This window comes from Bos grunniens, chromosome 26 (assembly GCF_055505025.1).
Source record: "Bos grunniens cultivar Pamir isolate PY7600 chromosome 26, Bosgru_T2T1.0, whole genome shotgun sequence".
NCBI classification, from domain to species: domain Eukaryota; kingdom Metazoa; phylum Chordata; class Mammalia; order Artiodactyla; family Bovidae; genus Bos; species Bos grunniens.
The window spans coordinates 2,273,867-2,284,046 of record NC_141190.1 but is presented as its reverse complement, the minus strand read 5'-3'; positions in this window follow the sequence as shown (position 1 = coordinate 2,284,046).

The following is a 10,180-nucleotide window of genomic DNA, read 5'->3' as shown; positions in this document are numbered from 1 at the left end:
GAGGATATTAATAATCATTTTTCTTTAAAAATAACATTGTAGCCTTAAACTTCAAATCTACTATTCAATTTCAGGGACTCCCTCAACATTTACCTCCTTTAATATCAGCTCATGTGTTGCTCCAAATCTGGGCATTGTTAAAACAAACTTCATAATGGAGCTGGACCTCCCTGTTACTAAATATAAGTGCTTTAGGAGAAGATTTTAAGTTACAAGGTATCTGAAAATATTAATACCTTGCAATTTCTGGATTAGTAAAATGTGTTAGGCACCTTAATGAGCACTTTACTATGTACTATTTAAATCTTTTGACAACCTTCTGAGATAAATATTATACTAAATTCTATGTGAGAGAATTGATGATCAGTGAGAATATATGACTTCCTTACTATCAAACATGTATTAGGAGGTAAGGTCAGGATTCAAGGCAAAATCTACCACAAGTGTCTTAAGTGAAAGTCGCTCAGTCGTGTCCAACTCTTTGGGACTCCATGATCCCAAAGATCGTGGCCTCCTATATTGCAAGCGGATTCTTTACCAGCTGAGCCTCCAGGGAAGCCCAAGAATACTGGAAAGGGGAACCTATTCCTTCTCCAGCAGATCTTCCCGACCCTGGAATTGAAACGGGGTCTCCTGCATTGCAGGCGGATTCTTTACCAGCTGAGCTACTAGGGTCTTAAATACTATAATAACTTCCCTCCATTTAATGTTTCATTTCTTTCTACAAAAATAAGAATATCACATATATAAGATGCATTACTCCATAACAGACTTAGTTAGCACTATACTTTAATATTCACTATTCTTTCTGATAAATTAATTTTATCTAATTGGATAGAATTTAAAAATGAAAATGATGACTCACTGTAGCCTTTATTTTCCTTTCATTTGACATATTCATTTCAATTAGCTAAAAAAAATAATAATATCGCTATTTTGAAGCACCCATGATATAATTTGTTTCATGTTTTTATTGTCTGAAGTATTATTGATCAGTGTTTTCACAATTTAATTTTTCTTTGTCCTAATTATTTCATGCAGGTGGAATCATATTTTATAAAATTAAAACACACATCTTTTTCTCATCTTAAAATTTAGGACATAAAGATGGATGAGATGAAATTAAACGTTTAGGAACTATGTATTTTAATATCATAAAAGTGCTAAATCTTTCTAGACCACTTTTATCATTATTAATGATACCATTGACTTTTTCTTGAGTACATCAGTTTTTGGAGGTTCTTTACCTTCTGTATACAGAGAAATTCATCACAATGTGGATCTCAACAGAAATTCAGCCTACATCACAAGCTATAACAAGCAGAATAAAGCAATACGTGAGAATATATGCAGTGTGCAAAACAGTTGCTCTAAAAGATTCTTCAGGCCACAGAATCTGAGGGAGGGGAGAGTCTTGCTGGTACTAACTATTCAAGAAGGAGCACCTAGGAGTTGGGATAAAGCTAGAATTTCTAAAGTAAAAACTTAAGGTACAGCATTCCAGAAAGAAGGAACATCGGGGTGGCTCTTTTAACAGAAAAAATGGCAATGGCTTTAACCAAATTTTAATGTTAATCTGACAAGCATCATAAGAAACAGATTGGAAGAGGAAACACTTTATTTTTTTTTCTATTACAGAATTTACTTTTAATCATTTGAAAATTAATACCTAACATGTAGGAGGTGTTCCATAAATGTTGAATTTTAATGCATCATCATACAGACAAAATGTTTTCGTTTTTATTTATTTATTTATTTATTTTTTTGGAGAGCTAGCATCCTTTTTTTTTTATTTTATTTTATTTTTAAACTTTACAATATTGTATTAGTTTTGCAAAATATCGAAATGAATCCGCCACAGGCATACATATGTTCCCCATCCTGAACCCTCCTCCCTCCCCATACCCTCCCTCTGGGTCGTCCCAGTGCACCAGCCCCAAGCATCCAGTATCATGCATCGAACCTGGACTGGCGACTCTTTTCATACATGATATTATACATGTTTCAATGCCATTCTCCCAAATCTCCCCACCCTCTCCCTCTCCCACAGAGTCCATAAGACTGATAGATACATCAGTGTCTCTTTTGCTGTCTCGTACACAGAGTTATTGTTACCATCTTTCTGAATTCCATATATATGCATTAGTATACTGTATTGGTGTTTTTCTTTCTGGCTTACTTCACTCTGTATAATAGGTTCTAGTTTCATCCATCTCATTAGAACTGATTCAAATGTATTCTTTTTAATGGCTGAGAAATACTCCATTGTGTATATGTACCACAGCTTGCTTATCCATTCATCTGCTGATGGGCATCTAGGTTGCTTCCATGTCCTGGCTATTATAAACAGTGCTGCGATGAACACTGGGGTACACATGTCTCTTTCCCTTCTGGTTTCCTCAGTGTGTATGCCCAGCAGTGGGATTGCTGGATCATAAGGCAGTTCTATTTCCAGTTTTTTAAGGAATCTCCACACTGTTCTCTAGTGGCTGTACTAGTTTGCATTCCCACCAACAGTGTAAGAGGGTTCCCTTTTCTCCACACCCTCTCCAGCATTTATTGCTTGTAGACTTATGGATTGCAGCCATTCTGACTGACGTGAAATGGTACCACATAGTGGTTTTGATTTGCATTTCTCTGATAATGGGTGATGTTGAGCATCTTTTCATGTGTTTGTTAGCCATCTGTATGTCTTCTTTGGAGAAATGTCTACTTAGTTCTTTGGCCCATTTTTTGATTGGGTCATTTATTTTTCTGGAGTTGAGCTGTAGGAGTTGCTTGTATATTTTTGAGATAAGCTGTTTGTCAGTTGCTTCATTTGCTATTATTTTCTCCCATTCTGAAGGCTGCCTTTTCACCTTGCTAATAGTTTCCTTTGTTGTGCAGAAGCTTTTAAGTTTAATTAGGTCCCATTTGTTTATTTTTGCTTTTATGTCCAATATTCTGGGAGGTGGGTCATAGAGGATCCTGCTGTGATGTATGTCGGAGAGTGTTTTGCCTATGTTCTCCTCTAGAGTTTTATAGTTTCTGGTCTTACGTTGAGATCTTTAATCCATTTTGAGTTTATTTTTGTGTATGGTGTTAGAAAGTGGTCTAGTTTCATTCTTTTACAAGTGGTTGACCAGTTTTCCCAGCACCACCTGTTAAAGAGATTGTCTTTAATCTATTGTATATTCTTGCCTCCTTTGTCAAAGATAAGATGTCCATATGTGCGTGGATTTATCTCTGGGCTTTCTATTTTGTTCCATTGATCTATATTTCTGTCTTTGTGCCAGTACCATACTGTCTTGATAACTGTGGCTTTGTAATAGAGCCTGAAGTCAGGTAGGTTGATTCCTCCAGTTCCATTCTTCTTTCTCAAGATCGCTTTGGCTATTCGAGGTTTTTTGTTTTTCCATACAAATTGTGAAATTATTTGTTCTAGCTCTGTGAAGAATACTGTTGGTAGCTTGATAGGGATTGCGTTGAATCTATAAATTGCTTTGGGTAGTATACTCATTTTCACTATATTGATTCTTCCAATCCATGAACATGGTATATTTCTCCATCTATTAGTGTCCTCTTTGATTTCTTTCACCAGTGTTTTATAGTTTTCTATATATAGGTCTTTAGTTTCTCTAGGTAGATATGTTCCTAAGTATTTTATTCTTTCCGTTGCAATGGTGAATGGAATTGTTTCCTTAATTTCTCTTTCTGTTTTCTCATTATTAGTGTATAGGAATGCAAGGGATATCTGTGTGTTGATTTTATACCCTGCAACTTTACTATAATTATAGTAGAATAACAGAGGCAGAAGATAGGATTAGTGAATTAGAAGATAGAATGGAAGAAATAAATGAATCAGAGAGGATAAAAGAAAAACGAATTAAAAGAAATGAGGACAATCTCAGAGACCTCCAGGACAATATTAAACGCTACAACATTCGAATCATAGGGGTCCCAGAAGAAGAAGACAAAAAGAAAGACCATGAGAAAATACTTGAAGAGATAATATTTTAAAACTTCCCTAAAATGGACAAGGAAATAATCACCCAAGTCCAAGAAACCCAGAGAGTCCCAAACAGGATAAACCCAAGGCAAAATACCCCAAGACACATAGTAATCAAATTAACAAAGATCAAACACAAAGAACAAATATTAAAAGCAGCAAGGGAAAAACAACAAATAACACACAAGGGAATTCCCATAAGGATAACAGCTGATCTTTCAATAGAAACTCTTCAAGCCAGGCGGGAATGGCAAGACATACTTAAAGTGATGAAAGAAAATAACCTACAGCCCAGATTATTGTACCCAGCAAGGATCTCATTCAAATATGAAGGAGAAATCAAAAGCTTCTCAGACAAGCAAAAGCTGAGAGAATTCTGCACCACCAAACCAGCTCTCCAACAAATACTAAAGGATATTCTCTAGACAGGAAACACAAAAACGGTGTATAAACTCGAACCCAAAACAACAAAGTAAATGGCAACGGGATCATACTTATCAGTAATTACCTTAAACGTAAATGGGTTGAATGCCCCAACCAAAAGACAAAGACTGGCTGAATGGATACAAAAACAAGACCCCTACATATGTTGTTTACAAGAGATCCACCTCAAAACAGGGGACACATATAGACTGAAAGTGAAGGGCTGGAAAAAGATTTTCCATGCAAATAGGGACCAAAAGAAAGCAGGAGTAGCAATACTCATATCAGATAAAATAGACTTTAAAACAAAGGCCGTGAAAAGAGACAAAGATGGACACTACATAATGATCAAAGGATCAATCCAAGAAGAAGATATAGCAATTATAAATATATATGCACCCAACACGAGAGTGCCACAATATGTAAGACAAATGTTAACAAGTATGAAAGGAGAAATTAACAATAACACAATAATAGTGGGAGACTTTAATACCCCACTCACAACTATGGATAGATCAACTAAACAGAAAATTAACAAGGAAACACAAACTTTAAATGGTACAATAGACCAGTTAGACCTAATTGATATCTATAGGACATTTCATCCTAAAACAGTGAATTTCACCTTTTTCTCAGGCACACATGGAACCTTCTCCAGGATAGATCACATCCTGGGCCATAAATCTAGCCTTGGTAAATTCAAAAAAAATAGTAATCATTCCAAGCATCTTTTCTGACAACAATGCAGCAAGATTACATCTCAATTACAGGAGAAAAACTATTAAAAATTCCAACATATGGAGGCTGAACAACACGCTGCTGAATAACCAACAAATCACAGAAGAAATCAAAAAAGAAATCAAAATTTGCGTAGAAACTAATGAAAATGAAAACACAACAACCCAAAACCTGTGGGACACTGTAAAAGCAGTCCTAAGGGGAAAGTTCATAGGAATACAGGCATACCTCAAGAAACAAGAAAAAAGTCAAATAAATAACCTAACCCTACACCTAAAGCAACTAGAAAAGGAAGAAATGAAGAACCCCAGGGTTAGTAGAAGGAAAGAAATCTTAAAAATTAGGACAGAAATAAATGTAAAAGAAACAAAAGAGACCATAGCAAAAATCAACAAAGCCAAAAGCTGGTTCTTTGAAAGGATAAATAAAACTGACAAACCATTAGCCAGACTCATCAAGAAACAAAGGGAAAAAAATCAAATCAATAAAATTAGAAATGAAAATGGAGAGATCACAACAGACAACACAGAAATACAAAGGATCATAAGAGACTACTATCAACAATTATATGCCAATAAAATGGACAACGTGGAAAAAATGGACAAATTCTTAGAAAAGTACAACTCTCCAAAACTGGACCAGGAAGAAATAGAAAATCTTAACAGACCCATCACAAGCACGGAAATTGAAACTGTAATCAAAAATCTTCCAGCAAACAAAAGCCCAGGTCCAGACGGCTTCACAGCTGAATTCTACCAAAAATTTAGAGAAGAGCTAACACCTATCCTGCTCAAACTCTTCCAGAAACTTGCAGAGGAAGGTAAACTTCCAAACTCATTCTATGAGGCCACCATCACCCTAATACCAAAACCTGACAAAAAAAGAAAACTACAGGCCAATATCACTGATGAACATAGATGCAAAAATCCTTTACAAAATTCTAGCAATCAGAATCCAACAACACATTAAAAAGATCATACACCATGACCAAGTGGGCTTTATCCCAGGGATGCAAGGATTCTTCAATATCCGCAAATCAATCAATGTAATACACCACATTAACAAATTGAAAAATAAAAACCATATGATTATCTCAATATATGCAGAGAAAGCCTTTGACAAAATTCAACATCCATTTATGATAAGAACTCTCCAGAAAGCAGGAATAGAAGGAACATACCTCAACATAATAAATGCTATATATGACAAACCCACAGCAAACATTATCCTCAATGGTGAAAAATTGAAAGCATCTCCTCTAAAGTCAGGAACAAGACAAGGGTGCCCACTTTCACCATTACTATTCAACATAGTTTTGGAAGTTTTGGCCACAGCAATCAGAGCAGAAAAAGAAATAAAAGGAATCCAATTTGGAAAAGAAGAAGTAAAATTCTCACTGTTTGCAGATGACATGATCCTCTATATAGAAAACCCTAAAGACTCCACCAGAAAATTACTAGAACTCATCAATGATTATAGTAAAGTTGGAGGAAACACTTTAGACAAGAGCATTGGTTAGAGAATTATTATCATTACCCTGATATGACATGAAATTGTGAGGATATAATTACTTTTCAAAAGGATGATTTATCTAAAGAAGTAATAGGTGTCCCTTGGCTCTTTTCTTTTCAAAATTCTAGTTGAATAAAAAAGCTTTCTGGAAGGCCAAAAATTATAATACGGTGGGATAAAATACAAGTAAAAGAAACTTGGTAAAGAACTAAGAATTTGGGGGAAACAGTCTCAGTCTGAAATGAAAGCTAACCGTAAGCAAAGAATTCTGGATATTACATATATACTTGTAGCGTATATGTATGCTACAAGCATAACTTGAAGCCCAAGAGTGTCCTTAATGGATGATCATGTATCTTTACAGTCCTGTTAGCACAATACCTGTCACGTTGCTGAAGAATTCTTAGTTGCTGAAATGAATTAAAACCAATGACTTCTTAAATAATGATAAAGATTTTCCTTTCATGATGGAGAGATGCAATATGTACAACAGAGTGGGTATACACAATTAGGGCATATACAATGTGCTGTGGGCACCAAAGGAGATAAGGAAGCATTGTGTTAGGGATCTAGGGAAGGTTAGATCAACAGTGTAGATTTTTAACTAATTCACTAAATACAAATGAGATGGAGAAAGGGTAGACCTGAGTTACAGAGCAGGTATTTCGTGAAGAGTTCTATTAATGTGAATGAATAAGACATGAGTTTATTATTCATTTTCTTTTTTTAATATAATTTAAATTTTATTTTATTTTTAAACTTTACATAATTGTATTAGTTTTGCCAAATATCAAAATGAATCCGCCACAGGTATACATGTGTTCCCCATCCTGAACCCTCCTCCCTCCTCCCTCCCCATACCATCCCTCTGGGTCGTCCCAGTGCACTAGCCCCAAGCATCCAGTATCGTGCATCGAACCTGGACTGGCATCTCGTTTCATACATGATATTTTACATGTTTCAATGCCATTCTCCCAAATCTTCCCACCCTCTCCCTCTCCCACAGAGTCCAAAAGACTCTTCTATACATCTGTGTCTCTTTTGCTGTCTCACATACAGGGTTATCGTTACCATCTTTCTAAATTCCATATATTCATTTTCTTAATGCATTAAATGATTATCTCCTCTCTGATTTTATAGTCCTTACTTAAAATTTAAAGACCACAGCAATGAAAAATTAGAATATGTCCTGATTTTTATATCTTTCTATCAAAAACAGTCTAGTTAATTACCAATGTTCTATTTGTGTGATATGAAAGGGAAAATATCACTGAAGTTCAAATTAATAAAATTTACAAATGAAAATGAGGAAAGCAATTTAACAATGACTAAGGAATGACTGAAATACATCTGGGATTCCCTTCTAATCATTTAGCAAATAGTGACCAATAAATTTTGTTAAGAACCATGCTAAGTACTGAGGATTAATCCCTGAAAAAAAATGTGTAAAAATGTTACAGCCATTAACCCTGACCTCCTAGTGTTTTAATTACTCTGTAATGAATATCTCATCCTTCTATATGTTATAGCATCTCTTCCCCATTTTTCACATGATAGAGCTTCATACATATTTATGAATCCTTAGCCAAGATACCAAGATAGAAAGCATCTGGAGTTGAGTCATCTTACTGCTGCCATCAAAATTCTGCCCATGAATTTTGAATATTGAGATTCTGAAAATGAGTGGGAATTCTTAAAAATGTATGAAAGAAAACCTTCTTCAGTGAGAGACCATAAGGAAAGTAGAATTTAAAAATTGAGGGATAGAATGATAGGCTCAGTGTTAAGATAGTGTGTGGGAGACCTAGTTTAAACACTTAGATAGAAAATAGAAATAGCACCATTCCTGAATGTTCTAGTTACATGAAGCCATTAATCAATAAAGTCCCTCTGTTCTTAAACTATTATGAATTCGATTTCTACCCTTAGAGACTAAAGTATCCTTGACTTATAAAATCTAGGGCTTCCCTGATGGTGCCTGCAATGTGGGAGACCTGGGTTTAATCCCTGGGTCAAGAAGATCCCCTGGAGAATGGAAGGGCTACCCACTCCAGTATTCTTGCCTGGAGAATTCCATGGACAAGGAGCCTGCTGGTCTACAGTCCATGGGGTCGCAAAGAGTCAGACACAACTGAGCAATTAACACTATACAACCTAACATATGCTATATATGCTATTCACACTTATACACAATATATAAATAATTATATGTTAGCTTATTAAGTAGAATAAAATTAAGGAAACAATGAAGACTTACATGAGGAAGTGACATTTAAGCATAGAAATTGATAACATTAAAATGGTACCAATTTCTTTTTTCTGGTCAATCCTTGCACAACTTTTGCTTAATCTAGTTCTTGGATTTCATATGTTATGATGTGATTTCCAATAGTTTATGTTTCTATTGCATTTTCCAATGATTTTAATAATACATACATATAAACAGTTGATTCTGTGTATTTTTCATATATGATGTGAACATTACTAAATTAACTGTTCAGTTGTAGTAGTGAGATAAAACCCACTTGGTCATAAGGTTTTATCAATTTTGCTTCATCCTAGATTTACTTTTCTAATACTGAATTTAAGAATTCTGTATTGATCTGTAACTTTCTTTTCTTGGAATGTTGTAGCAGGTTTTGATATCACTGCTATGCTGGCCTCAGAAAATATTTATTCCTTCTCTGTTTTCTAAAAGAGTTTGAGTTAGCTTGTTTTTATTACATTATTAGATGTTGGATAGAACTAAGCAATGAAACTGTCTGGTGCTAGAGTTCAGTTTGTGTAAAGTGTATAATTACAGATTCAATTTCCTTAAGAGATCATGGCCACATTTCTTGATGTTTTATTTCAATTTCATAAAATAGTGAGAGTTTTACTTCTTCTTTTCCAATTTGGATTCCTTTTATTTCTTTTTCTGCTCTGATTGCTGTGGCCAAAACTTCCAAAACTATGTTGAATAGTAATGGTGAAAGTGGGCACCCTTGTCTTGTTCCTGACTTTAGAGGAAATGCTTTCAATTTTTCACCATTGAGGATAATGTTTGCTGTGGGTTTGTCATATATAGCTTTTATTATGTTGAGGTATGTTCCTTCTATTCCTTGAAGCAACTGACAAACAACTAATCTCAAAAATATACAAGCAACTCCTCCAGCTCAACTCCAGAAAAATAAATGACCCAATCAAAAAATGGGCCAAAGAACTAAATAGACATTTCTCCAAAGAAGACATACAGATGGCTAACAAACACATGAAAAGATGCTCAACATCACTCATTATCAGAGAAATGCAAATCAAAACCACTATGAGGTACCATTTCACACCAGTCAGAATGGCTGCAATCCAAAAGTCTACAAATAATAAATGCTGGAGAGGGTGTGGAGGAAAGGGAACCCTCTTACACTGTTGGTGGGAATGCAAACTAGTACAGCCACTATGGAGAACAGTGTGGAGATTCCTTAAAAAACTGGAAATAGAACTGACTTATGATCCAGCAATCCCACTGCTGGGCATACACAC